At 35.7% G+C, this 17,318-nt stretch overlaps 1 long non-coding RNA gene across 2 annotated transcripts in view; it reads left to right on the top strand.

Annotated features, from left to right (window-relative positions):
- Positions 1-16,742, top strand: part of LOC131382478 (uncharacterized) — a 54,578-nt gene extending 37,836 nt beyond the window's left edge. For both annotated transcript variants that reach the window (XR_009211984.1, XR_009211985.1), the window contains exon 3: positions 13,958-16,742. This is a non-coding gene — a long non-coding RNA (uncharacterized LOC131382478). The remainder of the gene's footprint in view (positions 1-13,957) is intronic.
- The last annotated feature ends 576 nt before the right edge of the window (positions 16,743-17,318 follow it).

Genomic DNA, 17,318 nt, shown 5'->3' with positions numbered 1-17,318 from the left:
GCTGGGATTACAGGCATGAGCCACTGCGCCCGGCCATAGATTAGTGAATTTAAAGACACAGCAATAGAAACTATCAGAAATGAATCATAGAGACTAAAACAAATTTTAAAAATCTTAACAGAGCATCTGAGAGCTGTGAAACAACTTCAAGTGGCCCAGTACAGATGTAGTTGGAGTCCCTGAGTGCCAAGGGGTAGGGGGAATGAATAGAAAAATAATGGCCAAAATATTTTCAAATTTGAGACAACTAAAATCTATAAATACGAAAAAAAATGAAGAAACAACACCAAGACACAATAAACAAGTTGTTCAAGACTAGTGATAAAGAGAAAATCTTACGAGCAGCTCAAGGAAAAAGAAACACTATCCATAGAGGAATAAAGATATGTATAACAGATTTCTCAACAGGAACAATGTAAGTGAGCAGACAGGAGAGAAACATCCTTAAAGTGCTGAAAGGAAAAACACCTTTAAACTGCTAGACCTAGTACAATAGCTCATTTTTTAAAAAGTGAAATTGGAAGAACTTATAGCTAGCAGATCATCACTACAAGAAATGTTAAAATATGTCCTTCAGTCAGACAAATGGTATCACATGGTATTATGGATCTACACAAAGGACTGGTAAGCACCACAAACAATAACCCTAAGAGTAAATACCTGACATTTTTTCCTTTATAGTTATATCTTCTAAAAAGATAACTGAGTATTAAAACTAATTACAATGCATTCTGAAATTTATAAAATGTAAATAAGTAAAATGTATGTCAACAATAACATGAAGACTAGGAAGAGAAAAATGAAATGGACTAGTGTAAGGCTCTTGTACTGTACATGAAGTAGTATAATATTGCTTGAAGACAGACAATGGTAAGCTAGTGATATGCTGTAAACAACCACTAAAATGGGAGCAATAATAACACAAACCACATCAAAATAACTACACCTAATAAACAAAGAATTTTAAAAATATAATTAATATAAAAGAAGACTGGAAAAGAGAAAAGGGGGAACAAAGGACACATGAGACAGAGCAAAAACAAACAGCAAGGTGATAGACCTAGGCCTTACAGTATTAACTATCACATTAAATGTAAATATTGTAACTGCCCCAAATAAAAGGCAGAGATTGTCAGAGTAGAAATAAAAAAAAACACTATATTTTGCTTGCAAGAAGTGCACTTTTACTCAACCATAAGAAATCAAACAACCCAATTAAAACGTGTGTACAATATTTGCACAGACCTTTCACCAAAGATATATGGATGGCAAAGAAGCATATGATAAGACACACAGTATCATTAGTTATAGGGAAATGCAAATCAAAACCACAGTGTGATACCACTATAGCCCTAGTAGAATGTCTACAATTAAGGAATGACTATACTAAGAGTTGGTGAGGATGTGAAGAAACGGGAACATTCATACTTTTTTGTGTGTGGAAATTTAAAATGGTATAGAGTTTGGAAAACAGTTTAGCAATTTCTTAAAAAGGTCACCACACCTACCATATAATCCAGTCATTCTACTCCTATGAGTAGAGTAGGGGGGAAAAAAGCTTATGTTTACACAAAGACTTATTCATGTATGCTCATAGCCATTTTATTTGTAATAGTCAGAAACTGAAAATAACATAAACATCAACAGATGAATGAATAAATATATTGTGGTATGGCCATAAATGGAAAGTTACTTAGCAATATAATTTTTTAAAAAGATTTATGTATGAAACAGTTTGGATGAATCTTAAAATAAATATACTTCCTGAAAAAAGCCAGACAAAAAAAAGTGCATGTTGTTTGATTCCATTTATATAGACCTCTAGAAAATGTAAAATAATCTCCAGTGATAAAAAGCAGATCTGGTTGGGAAAAGGGGAAAGAGTAGAAGAAAACAAGGGAGAGAGGGATTACAAAGAAGCATGAGGAAACTTTTTGGGGTAATGAATATGTTCACTATCTTGACTGTGGTGATGGTTTCATGGATGTCAAAACTTATCAAATTTAACATTTTAAATATGTGCTGTTGATTACATGTGAATTATACCTTAGTAAAACTTAAAACAACAGTGGTTTTCTGCTGAGCCTTTCTTCCTCTTCAATATTCAATAAATGTGTCACAGAACTACAGAAACCTTAAAGGTTCAAAATACTAATGCTGGATGAAAGAATAACCTGGCTTACTTTGAACAGGCACAGAGAGCTGAAGTGATATGGTACTTTAGATTTCATGGCTCTTCGTGACTGGGCAGACAGAAATGGACTTACTTGTGGTTGATCTTGACTTTGCTTTTCTCATTAGTCTGTATTTTTATGTAATTCATGTCATATTAAAATGATAGTTTGATATTAACAAATATGCTTTTGATTATTATGTACTAAGTATCCTGGATAGTATAAAAAATACAATGCATGCAAAACAACCCAAAATTTTTCCTTGGGAGATCTTTGTATGTACATTTACTTATAGATGATCAGATAAAAACAAAATGTATGTCTAAGCAATTTTGAAGATATAAATCCCAATTTTAAATTGAGTAGAATGCTAACAACTCAATCTCACCCAATTAACCTGTGATATTAATTGTAATTTTCTTTGGAAGTTTAGTTGTTTCATGTCTCTAATTGATCTATATTTATTTTAGAAAGTGTTAAACTGTTCAAATGTTCAAATGATTGATAAATCATTAATTTTTATTTAATATGGCACTAGACATCAATTAAAGATTTTATAGTTCAATTGCACATTGAACTATATATATCATTATTCTGTTCAGAATAACTTATCCATGTAGACAAATCGATGAGTGGAGATATTGACAGCAAATCAGAAATAAAATTGTCTGCTTTACAAAAGGTAATGTTAGAATGCATCAATTTCAAATAATAAAATAAATTTGTAATGCAAAAGCAAAGAAATAAAACAGCAACCATTGTAAAAGTCACAGATCAAGCAGCAGCAAGACTTCAGTTAGAATGAGTAAATGGTAGTGAAAATTTACTGAATTTGCTTCTAAATTATGTTGTTTCTGATTCCAAACCAATGTAAAAAGTTGCGAAGCTGTTATAACAATACCCAAGCAGCTTTGTGGGCTGTAGATACCATAATGAAAAAGAGTGGCAGAATGTGTTGGAATGGCAAGAAGAGGAGAAAGTGCTTTGGGTGTTAAATTGAATTCTATCTCTGTTCTTTCTGAGTGGCAAATGTGAGTATGTTTTACAGAGACATTAATGGTGTCTAAGGTGGGTTTTTGTTTAACCTATATTAATCTCTAGACAACAATTAGCTTTTTATAATCTAAATTTAAATTTTATATGAATATAATTGCCTATACTGCTAACGTCATTTTGAAACAGGCATTTATAGTTAATGAATTAAAAGTGTATTTCTTACAACTATCATACTCAATGGTAAAAACCTGAAAGTTTTTTCTCTAAGACCTGGAAAAAGGCAAGGATGTCCACTCTCACCACATCTATTCAATATAGTATTGAAAGTCCTAGCAAGAGCAATCCAGAAAGGAAAAGTAAAACTATCTTATATCATGCACATAACATGACCTTACATGTAGAAAATCCTAAAGATGCCACAAAAAAAAAAACTGTTAGAACTAATAAGTGAACTCAGCAAAGTTACATTACAGAATACAAAATTAATATGCAAAAATTCGTTGTGTTTCTATACACTAAACAACCTATCCATAAAGGAAATTTAAAAGCTATTTATAATAGCATCTAAAAGAATAAAGTACTTAGAAATAAACTCAACCAAGTAAGTGAAAGACTTGTACATTGAAAGCTACAAAACATTGATGAAATAAAATTTAAAAGATATAAATAAATAGAAAGACATGCTGTGTTCATGGATTTGAAGAACTGATATTGTTAAAATGTCCATACTTCCCCAAACAATCTACAGATTCAATGCACTCTTTATCAAAATCCCACTGGCAATTTTCCAGAAATAGAAAAAAGATTCCTAAAATTTACTTGAAACTACAAAAGACTCCAAATAGCCAAAGCAATTTTGAGCACTAAGAACAAAACCAGAGGTATCACATTCTATTACATCAAAACATATTACAAAGCTACAGTAATCAAAACAGTATGGTACTGGAATAAAAACAGATCTATGGGGCAATGAAACAGAATAGAGAGCCCAGAAATAAACCCACACATATATGGCCAACCGATCTTTGACAAGGATGCCAAGAATATACAATGAGGAAAAGATAATCTATTCAGTAAATGGTGTCGGGAAAATTAAATATCCACATGTAAAGCATGAAAGTGGGCTCCATATACAAAAATCAACTCAAAATGGATTAAATACTTATGTACTTACATGTAGAACAGGAAACAATAAAAGTCTTAAAATAGAGGAAAAAGCTTGCAGACATTGGACTGGGCAATGATTTCTGGGATATCACACCAAAAACACAGGCAAAAAACAAAAAATAAACAAGTAGGATTACATTAAATGTAAAGCTTTTGCATAGCAAAGAAAACAGTTAACAAAATGAAAAGGCAGCCTAGGGAATGGGGGAAAATGTTTTAGACTTTAATACCTACAACTCAACAGAAAACAACAACAAATAACTTGATTTAAAAATGGGCAAAGGACCTGAACCAACATTTATCCGAAGAAGACATACAAAATAATCAATAGGTATATGAAAATATGTACAACATTACTAGTCATTAGTGAAATGTAAACGAAAACTAGTGAGATATCACCTCTTACATTCTAGACTGGCTATTATCAAAAAAAAAAGGAGAACAAATGTTGGTGAGAATGTAGAGAAAAGGAATTCTGTACACTGTTGGTGGGAATGTAAATTGGTACAGCCACTATGGAAAACAATATGGAGATTTATCAAAAAATTAAAAATAGAATTTCCATTTGATCCAGCAATCCCACTTCTGGGTATATATCCAAAGTAAATTAAATCGGTATCTTGAAGAGATATCCATCCTCCCATATTCGTTGCAGCATTATTCACAGTAGTCAAGATATGGAAACAACCTGTGTCCATTGACAAATGAATGGACAAAGAAAACATTATATATGTGTATGTGTATATATATATATATATACATATATATATATACACACACACACACACACACACATACATGGATATAGATGTAGCTATAGATACACACACATACACACACTGGGATATTATTTGGCCCATAAAAAGGAGGAAAGTCTCCTATCCGTGATAATATGGATGAACCTGGAAGACAGTATGTTAAGTGAAATAAGCCAGACGCAGAAAGACAAACACAGCATGATCTCACTGATATGTAAAATCTAAAATAGTCAAACTAATAGAAGCAGAGAGTAGAATGGCAGTTGTCAGGGACCAGGGGTGGGAGAATGGGGTGATGTTGGTCAAAGGTTGCAAAGTTTCATTTATGTAGGATGAGTAGATATTGGAGATATACTGTACAAAAATGTATGAATAACAATACTGTATTGTATATTTTAAAATTTGCTAAGATGGTAGAGCTTATGTTAAATGTTCTTACCAAAAAGAAAAAAAGAAAACAACAAAAATGGAGGAGAAGAAACTTTTGGAGGTGTTGGTTAAGTTTATAGCATTGACTGTGGTTAACAGTTTCATGGGTGTATACTTTTCCCCAAACATATCAAGTTTACATAATGGCAAATATTGTGTCTTGTTTTTACATTCACAGCATTTTGCACAGAGCTTGGCAGTTACATAGCAGAGCAGATGTTGAACAATTTCTTCTGTGTTTCAGCTGTCAAACTCTGTTCTGAATGTATGAGGTACTGTATTTATCTTTGAAACAGTATTTGCATGTCTGTGAAGTGCAGTTTCCTGTGTAAGACTAACAAAGAGGTACAATCCTTATTGTCCTATTTTTTAAATCAAATTCTCATGAGTGTCTTAGAAAACCCTCTCAATTGCAAGGTATAAGATTACTTCTTTTTTCTGGATTTTAGAACTAGGTAGGCACGATGTATTATTAGTCTTTGTATTCCTAATGTCTGACACATAGTACATGCTCAGTTTATTTTAGTTGAAAGATTAAATGAATGATTAAGAGCAAATTGTGTAGTGTCCAATGTCACTGGACAGGAGTTTGAATCTAAGGATATCATGTATTGAACAACAATTATGTATGAGACCCTGTGCTAGAGCTGAGGATGCAAAGGCGAATACAGGAATCTCTATCCAGCCTCAAAGAGGCAGATATGCAAACAGATCAATTATATATCTCATTGGAAGTGCTGTACCCCAAGTATGAATGAAGATCTGTGGAATTACTAGTAAAGGAGACTAGATGATACTTGTGGTGAGACTTGAAAATGAGAGACTTGATTGCCAACGATTTGATTTAAGCTAATCAAGGACAAAAAATCTTTAGAATAACATGTTGAACTTAACCAAGCCTGCCTGTAAAAGGGTAGACATAAGAAGATCAGGTTTCCAAGGGAATGGATGGATAAATGCAGATATATTGCAGTACATTTCCTGAGTTTAAGTGGTATAGCTCCTTCAACAAACAACTATTTTAAGTGATCTGGATAAGATTGACAGTGGTAAGTTGTCATTTTGCAATAGCCCATGTTATTAAGAAGACAAAGAAGAAGGAGAGCATTCTGAGTAAAGAGAACAGCTTATGCAAAGGTGCACAGGAGTTGAGAGGACAGTGAACTTAACGTGACCAGAGTTTTTAGGGGAGAGTGTCTGAGATGGACTGGGCTAGTTAATAAAGGACAAATTTTTCCCGCTTTAGGAGTTCAGGATGTTGTCAGTGTCAAAGAGGGGCCAGTAAAGGTTTGTAATTAGGGAAGAGACATGATCAAAGTGTTTTCAAGAGGGTAAATTTCACAAGCAGCATCTTCTGGCAGCTGCTTCCTACTGTCCTTGGTAATTCATTAAGGAGCTGGCTGTCAGAAAGCAGGACCGAGACTCGGTAGGACACAAGTCAATGAAGAATTATGATTATTCATAGTGTCTTACTAGCAAATTGTTGCTAAATAGATTTTGTTAAAATATCTTGTGATATGTGCATATCTATTATTTATCCACATAAGTAATTTGCATCATGTGAGTGTCTGGCTTGTGCTGTGGTCCCAGGAAACCTGCAAAGCAAACCATCATATATAAACTTACATTTCTTTATGTGAGTGCTTCATTCTTTCATCTCGTTGACAAATTAGGTCACTTCCCCTCTCCTTGTCGTATGACCATAACTTAAGACAAATCTCTTAGGTCTATCATCTGTATTCTCACTTCCTCATTTCTTTATTCTTCGTGTTTCACAATTCCTTAATTTAGACCCTAATTTGGGCATCTTAATGTTTATTCCTTAGAGATATTTATTATTGAATAAGCCCCGTAATTTTTACTTATGCCAAACATCTGTAAACTGAAAAAGATTATAAAAAAGAAATAAAAAATGTTTTAAAGTAAATTAAAAAAAACTCACAAATCACCAAATCTCTCAACTGTAGAATGGCAGTTGTCAGGGACCAGGGGTGGGAGAATGGGGTGATGTCATGAAAACAAAATACCGCCTGTTCCTCAAAGAACCTGTGGAAATAAAAAATAAAAAATTAAAAAATAAAAACAGCAACAACGAAACAATAAAGACTCTTGGAAAGAGGCTGTATTTAGCAATCTGGTACAGAGGAAGAAATTTTTTTTTGGTAAGCCACTTAGCTTATGAACAAAATAATAGCCCATGAATTAAATTTTAAAATGTTTGGAGAATAAAGCTAAGGTTAAAAAAAGGGGAGACTGCATTCTTTCCAAGTAAAAAGCCCAAAGGGACCAAAGTTTGATGATGCCCTAGATTCTGTGACAGTCTACACTGAAATAATTATTTGTTCCTTTTGAATTGCCACGTTTTAGGTCATTAGTAGTGAGCAAATGTATTAATGCCACTATCATTTTTTGCTAATGTTCTTCTTTCTTCAGCCTAGTAATTTGAAACTGTCAAATAAAATTTATAAACACACACACTCACACACACACACACACACACACACACACACACACACACAGTTTGAGACCGTGGTGCCTTTCTATTTATTTCTAGTGTGGAACATTCAAAAACATAAATTGCAACATTTTTGTAAACTGCTATAATTTCATTATTTGGATTGAACATCTTCTTGCCCATAATTGTGACCATCTCAGGTACCTGACTTAAGCCTGTTAGTTAGTTCACATATTAGCATTGCTATAGACAGAATTATTTCCCCATGCAAATTCAACTATTGAAGTCCTAACCCCTAATGTTATGACGTTTAGAGATGGGCCTTTGGGAGATACTAGATTTAGATGAGATTATGAAGGTGGGGCCCTCATGGTGAGATTAGTGCCATTATAAAAAGAGATACCAGAGAGCTTTCACTTTCTCTTTCCCGTGTGAGGACATAGGAAGTAGATGAAAAGATGGTTGCTAAAAAGAACCCAACCATGTGACATCCTGATCTTGGACTTCCAGCCTCCAGAACTGTGTGAAAATGGATGAATAAATGAATGAACGAATAAAATCTATTGTTTCCACTGAGTCTATGGTATTTTGTTATGGCAGCCTGAGCTAACTAAGACAGGTGGCCTTTGACCCTGTTTAGGAGATTCCTGTCAGGATTTAGAAGCAGACGTTTAATTTCCATCACAGTTCAAGCTACTATTCCAGATGCAATAAGAAGCAACATGCATTTGAGTAAGTTCTGAAGCTGGCTTCATTTCAGGAGCTGTGCCTCAGTATGGGCAGAGGCCCGGGCAATCTCTCCAAGAGTTGGGTTCAGCTACATCTTGGCTTACTGGCTGCCTCAGTGAGCATTTCTAAACAAAGCAGAATAGCAGGAAACCTCTGACCAGTTTACCTTTTATGCTTTCATTTCCTATTTTTTTTTCTTTTTGGTAACTTTCTTTGACTTAAGGTGACAAAAGAGTACCTTTTGCAGAAGCTAGGACAATGTGGTAGAGTGAAACAAACCTGAATTTGGTGTCAAAGTCTGAGAGTCACATCCAGGCCCTATTTGGAAATCTATGCATTTATGCATCCTTCCTCTGGTGATCTGATTCCATGGAGCTATTTTACAACTCTTTGTTGAACTTACCTGATAGTCACACAAATTCTGTCTTGTGCGCCACAAGCTCTATTGACTTCCCTCTTCCACACCTTTATCCCCAAGGGGGAGAAACAGTTGCTTTCATTTGCCATTAATTTCAACATTCTTTTATGCCATATAAATTTGTGCTTCTTGACTTCTTTTTTAAAATGGTTATAACATCTGTCTGCTTCCCTCATTGAATGTGTTAAAATCTTTAACGTCTACTCATTTTTATATCTGTATGAAAGTCACACTTTAACCTTTTTCTGAAAATTATTTTTTAACATCCAGCTTCCTCATTTGGAAAATGGGGATAATAATAACTCTCTTATCCTCCTTTCTACATTTCTGGGATTAAATGAGTTATAATTAACTGGATTGAAATGATCCTGAAGTGTTGAAAATGTGTCTTACCTACTTTTGTTTTCCTAACACCTTGGAAAGAGAATCTGTACATCAAAGTGCTCTTTATGATAAAATACTAGACAAATAGGACGTGATTTTATCATTATCAGACATTATTAGCAGCATGAGAGCCAGCAACTTCTGACCTCCTTTTGAAAGTGGCCGGAGTGTTCATGTCAGGTAGCATTCAAAGAGCCAAAGGTGTAGAAGTCTCACGCTGGGCCAACAGGGACATGGATACGGGACAGTGGTTTCCAATTCCAGGGAGGAGGCCACTTGTGGAAGAGAAGGCTTAAAGATTTGTTTCTTGAGTTCTGGGTCCTTTGCCATCAGAGATTTAGTGGACGAAAGTGTTTTCTCCACGCAAACATTATCTTGTCTAGTACACAATCACTTGTCACTTCTGGCCTTTGCCTGTGCTGATTGAGGGGGGAAGGCAGACAGAGAGGGGACAGGGGCAACATTTCTGATATGCAAAAATCTTACAGTGAATATAAAGATTTGTCAACACACTTCAAGGTTGCCAACAGATTGGCCAGATCTGTATTCTATTCTTTTATGTTCAAAACACTTCAGTTCCAACATATAAAATCTAAAACTTTTAAATGGGAAGTTAAAGCTCAAATTTGAGGTCGCTATGGGGGAAATATTCTCTGCTATTTTTTAACTGTTTCAGTATTTTTAGTTTCACTTTTCTACTCTTCATCTCTCTCTGATCTCAAAATGAACAGGTGCACTAAACATCTTGTTCATGAACATTACCAACTCAAGGTTCACAGGAAGGCAACTTGCATTCATTAGATGACTATCCAAATTCATCCCTCTATCACACCATAGTATACTGATTAATGACCCCCAAAAATCAGGTTTTAATCCCTCCCTGTACATGTTATCTTATATGGAAAAATGACTCTTATAAAAGGAATTAAGCAAAGAATTTGAGATGGGGGAGATTATCCTGGATTAACCTGGTGGACCCTACATGCAGTCACAGGTGTCACTGTAAGAGAGAAGCAAAATGAAACAGGAGGATCACTTGAGTCCAGGAGGTTGAAGCTGCAGTGGGCTGTGATTGCCCTGCTGAACATGAACCTGGGCAACAGAGTCACACTCTGTCTTCAAAAAAAAAAAAAAAAAAAAAAAAAAAAATATATATATATATATATATAAAGAGAGAGAGAGAGAGAGAGAGAGGTGAAAGAAGATTTGACACAGACAGAAGAGAAAAGGCACTATAACCATGGAGGTAGTTTGGAATATGTCACCATCAGCACCAGAAGCTGCCCTGGCAACACCGTGATTTTATCCCAGAAAAACTGATTTCAGACTGTGGCTCTCCAGAACTGAGAGAATTAATTCCTGCGGTTCTAAGCCACTCAGTTCATGGAAATTTGTTACAACGCCCACAGGAATTAAATACAGATACCTCCGCAAAAACTCTGTTGTAGACTAAAAACAAAACAAAACAAAACAACTTTGCCAAGTGTGTTAGTTTGCTAGGGCTGCCATAACAAAGTACCACAAACTGGGTGGCTTAAACAACAGAAATTGTTTTTCTCACAATTCTAGATGCTAGAAGTTTGAGGTCAAGTTGATTTATTTTGGGTTGATTTCTTCTGAGGCCTCTTTCCTTAGCTTATAGATGGTGCCTTCTTCCTGTATTCTGACATAGTTTTCCCTCTGTACCTGTCTGTGTCCAAAGCTCCTCCTCTTGTAAGAGTGGCAGTCCAGTTGGATTAGGGTCCACCAGTATGACCCCATTATACCTAAATTACCTCTTTAAAGGCCTTGTCTCAAAACACAGTCATATTCTAAGGCCCTGGGGGTTAGGACCTCAACGTACAAATTTTTTGAAGTGGAGACACAATTCATCCCATAATGCCAAGTAACATCATCTCTGTTTCTACGCATGAGGAATGACCAAAGCCCACAACTTTGCTTAACATTACACAGCTGACAAGTTGTGAAGCTTGGATTTAAACCCAAGTTGCTCTGACTTCATACCCGAGTTCCAAAAAAAATGTATTTGGGGGTAGAATTAACTTTTGTTGAATGTTATTTTGTATTAGGAAGTTTTAATAGGTCACTTGTTTTCAGTCCGGCTACGATGAGGTTATCAGTGTTAAGGCAGGACACAGGAAGAGAGTCAATGAAAATTAAAGAATCAAGAGAAGATAATTTAGCTTTCTTAGAAGTGTATTGTTTTTTATACTTCATCCCTCTAGTCTTTTGCTTAGTATATTCAATCTGAAGCTGAAGAAGGATTACAGCCACAGCCATCAATTGTTGCAATATAGAAAAGAAGACTACTGTGAAACAATCATTCTAATAGCTGATTTCTTGAAATCTCATTTTTGGGACAAATATAAATATCTACAATAAGCTATTTGTTATTTTTAGGAAAAACTTAAAAATATTGAATTATAATAGTTTGCTTTATTATTCTTAAATAATAATGCCTCTAATATTTATTTCATGAGATATGAGTATGTTTAGTTTCATAAGAAACTGCTAGACTGTCTTCCAAAGTGGCTGTACCATTTTGCATTCCCACCAACAATGAATGCTTTACGTCCTCACCAGCATTTATTGTTGTCAGTGTTTTAGATTTTGGCCATTCCAGTAGGTGTGTATCAATATCTTGCTTCAATTTGCATTTCCCCGATGCATTCGCCATCTGTTTCCTTTTTTGAGATACCTGTTAAGGTCTTTGGCTCATTTTAAATTAAGTTGTTTGTTTTCTTATTGTTGAGTTTTAAGTATTCTTTATGTATTTGGATAACAGTTCCTTATCAGATATGTGTTTTGAAAATATTTTCTCCCATTCTGTAGCTTGTCTTTTCATTCACTTGACAGTGGCATTTGCAGAGCAGAAATTAGTTTGAATGAAGTATAGCTTATTAGTTCTGTTTTGGATTGTGCCTCGAGTACTGTAGTCAAAAAGTCATTGCCAAACCCAAGGCGATCTAGATTTTCTTCTATGTTATTTTCAAGGAGTGTTATAATTCTGCATTTTAAATTTAAGCCTGTGATTCATTTTGAGTTAATTTTTGTGAAGGTTATAGATTCAGTGATTTGTGTGTGGATGTCCAGTTGTTCCAGAACTATTCTTTGAGAAGACAATCTTTGCTTCATTTTATTGTCTTTGCTCTTTTATCAAAGATTAGTTGGCTATATTTATGTCGGTCTATTTATGGGTTTTCTATTCCTTCCATTGATACAGTTGTCCTTTCCTTTACAAATACCACACTGTCTTGATTGCTATAGCTTTATAGTAAGTTTTGAAGTTAGATACTATCAGTCTTCTGACTTTGTTCTTCTCCTTCAATATTGTTTTGGCTAACTTGGGTTGTTTTTGGTTTTTTTGCCTCTCCATATAAGCTTTAAAATTAGTTTGTTCATAGTCACAAAATAATATGCTGGGATTTTACTAGGGATTACACTGAGCCTATAGATCAGGTTGGGAAGAACTAACATCTTGAGAATATTGAGCCTTGCTATCCACAAACATGGACTATCTCTCCATTTATTTAGTTATTCTTTGATTTTTCTTCAGTGTTTTGTAGTTTTTCTCATGTAGATATTGTACATATTTTGCTAGACTTATACCTAAGTATTTCATTTTGGGGGGGTGCTAAGGTAAATGGCATTACATTTTTAATTTTAAATTCTACTTGTTCATTGCTGGTATATAGAAAAGCAATAGACTTTTATATATTAGTCTTCTCTTACAACCTTTCTATAATCTCTTATTAGTGCCAGAAGGGTTTGTCAATTGTTTTTTCTTTTTTTTTTTTGAGATGGAATCTCACTCTGTCGCCTAGGCTGGAGTGCAGTGGTGCAATCTAGGCTCACTGCAAGCTCTGCCTCCTGGGTTCACACCATTCTGCTGCCTCAGCCTCCTGAGTAGCTGGGACTACAGGTGCCCGCCACCACACCTGGCTAATTTTTTTGTATTTTTAGTAGAGACGGGGTTTCACCATGTTAGCCAGGATGGTCTTGATCTCCTGACCTCATGATCCACCCGCCTCGGCCTCTCAAAGTGCTGGGATTACAGGTGTGAGCCACCACGCCCGGCCTCAGATTTTCTACATACATGATCATGTCATCTGTGAACAAAGACAGTTTCATTTCTTTTTTCCCAATCTGTATACCTTTTATTTCCTTTTATTGTGTAGCATTAGCTAGGACTTCAAGAACAATGTTGAAAAGGACTGGTAAGAGGGAGTATCCTTGCTTTGTTCCTGATCTGAGTGGGAAAGTTTCAAGTTTCTCACCATTAAATATGATGTTAGCTGTAGGGTTTTTGTAGATATCCTTTGTCAGGTTGAGGAAGTTCCTCTTTATTTGTAATTTACTAAGAGTTTTTATGAAGAATGGGTGTTGGATTTTGTCAAATGCTTTCTTTTTGCACCTACTGATATGTTCATGTGATTTTTCTTCTTAGGCTCTTCATTCAATGGACAAAAACTACAAGATTATCTAAATAGATGCAGAAAAGGCCTTCGATAAAAATCCTCATTCCTTCACGTTAAAAACTCTCAATAAACTAGGTATTGAAGGAACATACCTCAAAATAATAAGAGCCACTTATGACAAACTCACAGCCAGTGTCCTTACTGAATGGGCAAAAGCTGAAAGTACTCCCTTTGAAAACCAGCACAAGACAAGTTTGCCCTCTCTCCCAGCCCCCATTCAATATAGTATTGGAAGTTATGGCCACGGCAATCGGACAAGAGAAAAAAATGAAGAGTATTTAAATGGGAAAAGAGGAAGTCAAACTATCTTTTTTTGCAGATGACAAAACCCTATATCTAGAAAACCCATAGTCTCAACCCAAAAGCTTCTTAAGCTGATAAGCAACTTCAGCAAAGTCTCAGGATAAAAAATCAAAGTGCAAAAATTGCTATACACCAACAACAGGCAAGCCAAGAGCCAAATCATGAATGAGCTTTGATTCACATTTGCCACAAAAAGAATAAAATACCTAGGAATACAGCTAACAAGGGAAGTGAAGGACCTCTTCAAGGAGAACTACAAAGCACTACTCAAAGAAATCAGAGATGACGCAAACAAATGGAAAAACATTCCATGCTCATGGATAGGAAAAATCAATATTATGTAAATGGTCATACTGCCCAAAGCAACTTATAAATTCAGTGTTATTCCCATTAAATCACCATTGACATTCTTCACAGAATTAGAAAAAACTATTTTGAAATTTATATGGAACCAAAATGAGCCTGAATACTGAAAGCAATCCTTAGCAAAAAGAACAAAGGTGGAGACATCAGGCTAGCTGACTTCAAACTATACTACAGGGCTACAGTAACCAAAATAGCATGGTACTGGTACAAAAACAGACACATAGACCAATGGAAAAGAATAGAGAATCCAGAAATAAGACTGCACACCTACAGCTATCTCATCTTTAACAAACCTGAAAAAGACAAGCAATGGAGAAAGGATTCCCTATTTAATAGATGGTGCTGGGAAAACTAGCTAGCCATATGCAGGACATTGAAACTGGAACCTTCCTTACGCCTTGTACAAAAATCAACTCAAGGTGGATTAAAGACTTAAATGTAAAACCCCAAACTATAAATACACTAGAAGAAAACCTGGGCAATACCATTTAGGATAGAGGCATTGGCAAAGATTTCATGATGAAATCACCAAAAGCAATTGCAACAAAAGCAAAAATTAGGAAATGGGTCTAATTAAACTAAAGAGCTTCTGCACAGCAAAAGAAACTATCAACAGAGTAAATAGACAACCTACAGAATGGGCGAAAATTGTTGCAGTCTATGTATCTGACAAAGGCCTAATATCCAGAATCTATAAGGAACTTAAACAAATTTACAAAGAAAAGCAACCCCATTAAAAAGTGGGCAAAGGACATGAACAGACACTTCTCAAAAGAAGACCTACATAGGTAAATGTGGCTAACAAACATGAAAAAAAGGCTTTATATCACTAATTATTAGATAAATGCAAATCAAAACCACAATGGGATACCATCTCATATCATTCAGGATGGTGATTATTAAGTCAAAAAATGACAGATGCTGGTGGGGATATGAAGAAAAAGGAACACTTTAATACCGTTGGTGGGAGTGTAAATCAGTTCAACCATTGTGGAAAACAGTCTGGTGATTCCTCAGAGACAAAGAGGAAGAAATACCATTCTACCCAGCAATCTCATTACTGGTTATATACTCAAAGGAATATAAATAATTTTCTTATAAAGACACATGCACACATATGTTTATTGCTGCACTATTCACAATAGCAGACATAGAATCAACCTAAATGCCCATCGGTGATAGACTGAATAAAGAAAATGTACATATACAACATAGAATACTACGCAGCCATAAAAAGGAATCAGATCATGTCCTTTGCAGGGACATGGATGGAGCTGGAGGCCATCATCCTTAGCAAACTTACACAGGAACAGAAAACCAAATAATGCATGTTCTCACTTACAAGTGGGAGCTAAATGATGAGAATACATGGACATATGGCAGGGAACAACACACACTGGGGCCTGTTGGAGAGTAGGGAGTGGGAGGAGTGAGAGGATCAGGAAGAATAACTATTGGATAACGGGCTTAACCTGGGTGATAGGATGATCTGTGTAGCAAACCAGCATGGCACACATTTACCTATGTAACAAACATGCATATTCTGCACATGTATCCCTGAACTTAAAATAAAAGTTGGGAATGAAAAAAAAAGAGTGATTATATCAGGGACTAGGTGGTAGCGGTGGAGATGATGAAAAGTGGTCAGAGTCTAGATGTATTTTGAGGGTGGGCTTGATTGGCTGTTGGATTAGATGTGAAGGATGAGAGAAGAAAAATGTACTAGGATGACTCCAGAGATTTTGCCTTGAGCAAGAAAAAAGAATGAATGCCATTTACTGAGATTATAGAAAATAGCCAGTCTGTTTATTCTTACACTATCAATTGACACAACTTCCAGTTAACAAGCTCATTTTATTTTCTGAAAGTTACAGGAGAAGACTTTACTGGTTATGACCTTATATTTCTTTAATGGTCATCTGTAGCCAAAATCATGGACATAAATTCTGGGGAGAGTTCTTGGTAAGCCTCCCATTCCTGCTATGAGAAGAAACCAGCATGCCCATGCTTCCCAGCAGCATACTGTAATTGCTAAGTGTCAGTGATGATGTCAGTTTTAGTGTCTCAGTAACAGTTGTTAGAGGAAGAAAGTGAAGGGAGGAAGAAGGAAGGAAGGAAGGAAGGAAGGAAGGAAGGAAGGAAGGAAGGAAGGAAGGAAGGAAGGAAGGAAGGGAGAGGATGAAAAAAAAAGAACGAAAAGTTAGAAACTATGTAGTCCCAGCCTCTAGAAGCCAGAGGCATGAGGTCTACTTAGGGTCCTCTTGAGACAGGTGAAGACTTTTCAGTGTCACAAAATTAATATCACAAAGTGATGTTATGTTAGTATTATGACATCAAAATGTGTGAGCAGGCTGGGCGCAGTGGCTCATGCCTGTAATCCCAGCATTTTGGGAGTCTGAGGTAGGTGGATCACCTGAGGTCAGGAGTTCGAGACTAGCCTGTCCAACATGGGGAAACCCCGTCTCTACTAAAAATACAAAATTAGTGGGGCATGGTGGAACAAGCCTGTAATTCCAGCTATTTGGGAGGCTGAGGCAGGAGAATCACTTGAATCCAGGAGGAGGAGGTTGCAGTGAGCCGAGATCATGCCATTGCACTCCAGTCTGGGCAACAAGAGTGAAACTCCATCTCAAAAATAATAATAATAATAATGTGTGGGCA

Source organism: Hylobates moloch, unplaced genomic scaffold, assembly GCF_009828535.3.
Source record: "Hylobates moloch isolate HMO894 unplaced genomic scaffold, HMol_V3 SCAFFOLD_26, whole genome shotgun sequence".
Taxonomy (NCBI): Eukaryota; Metazoa; Chordata; class Mammalia; order Primates; family Hylobatidae; genus Hylobates; species Hylobates moloch.
The sequence above is the reverse complement of the archived record's forward strand: the minus strand, read 5'-3'. Positions and strand labels throughout refer to the sequence as shown.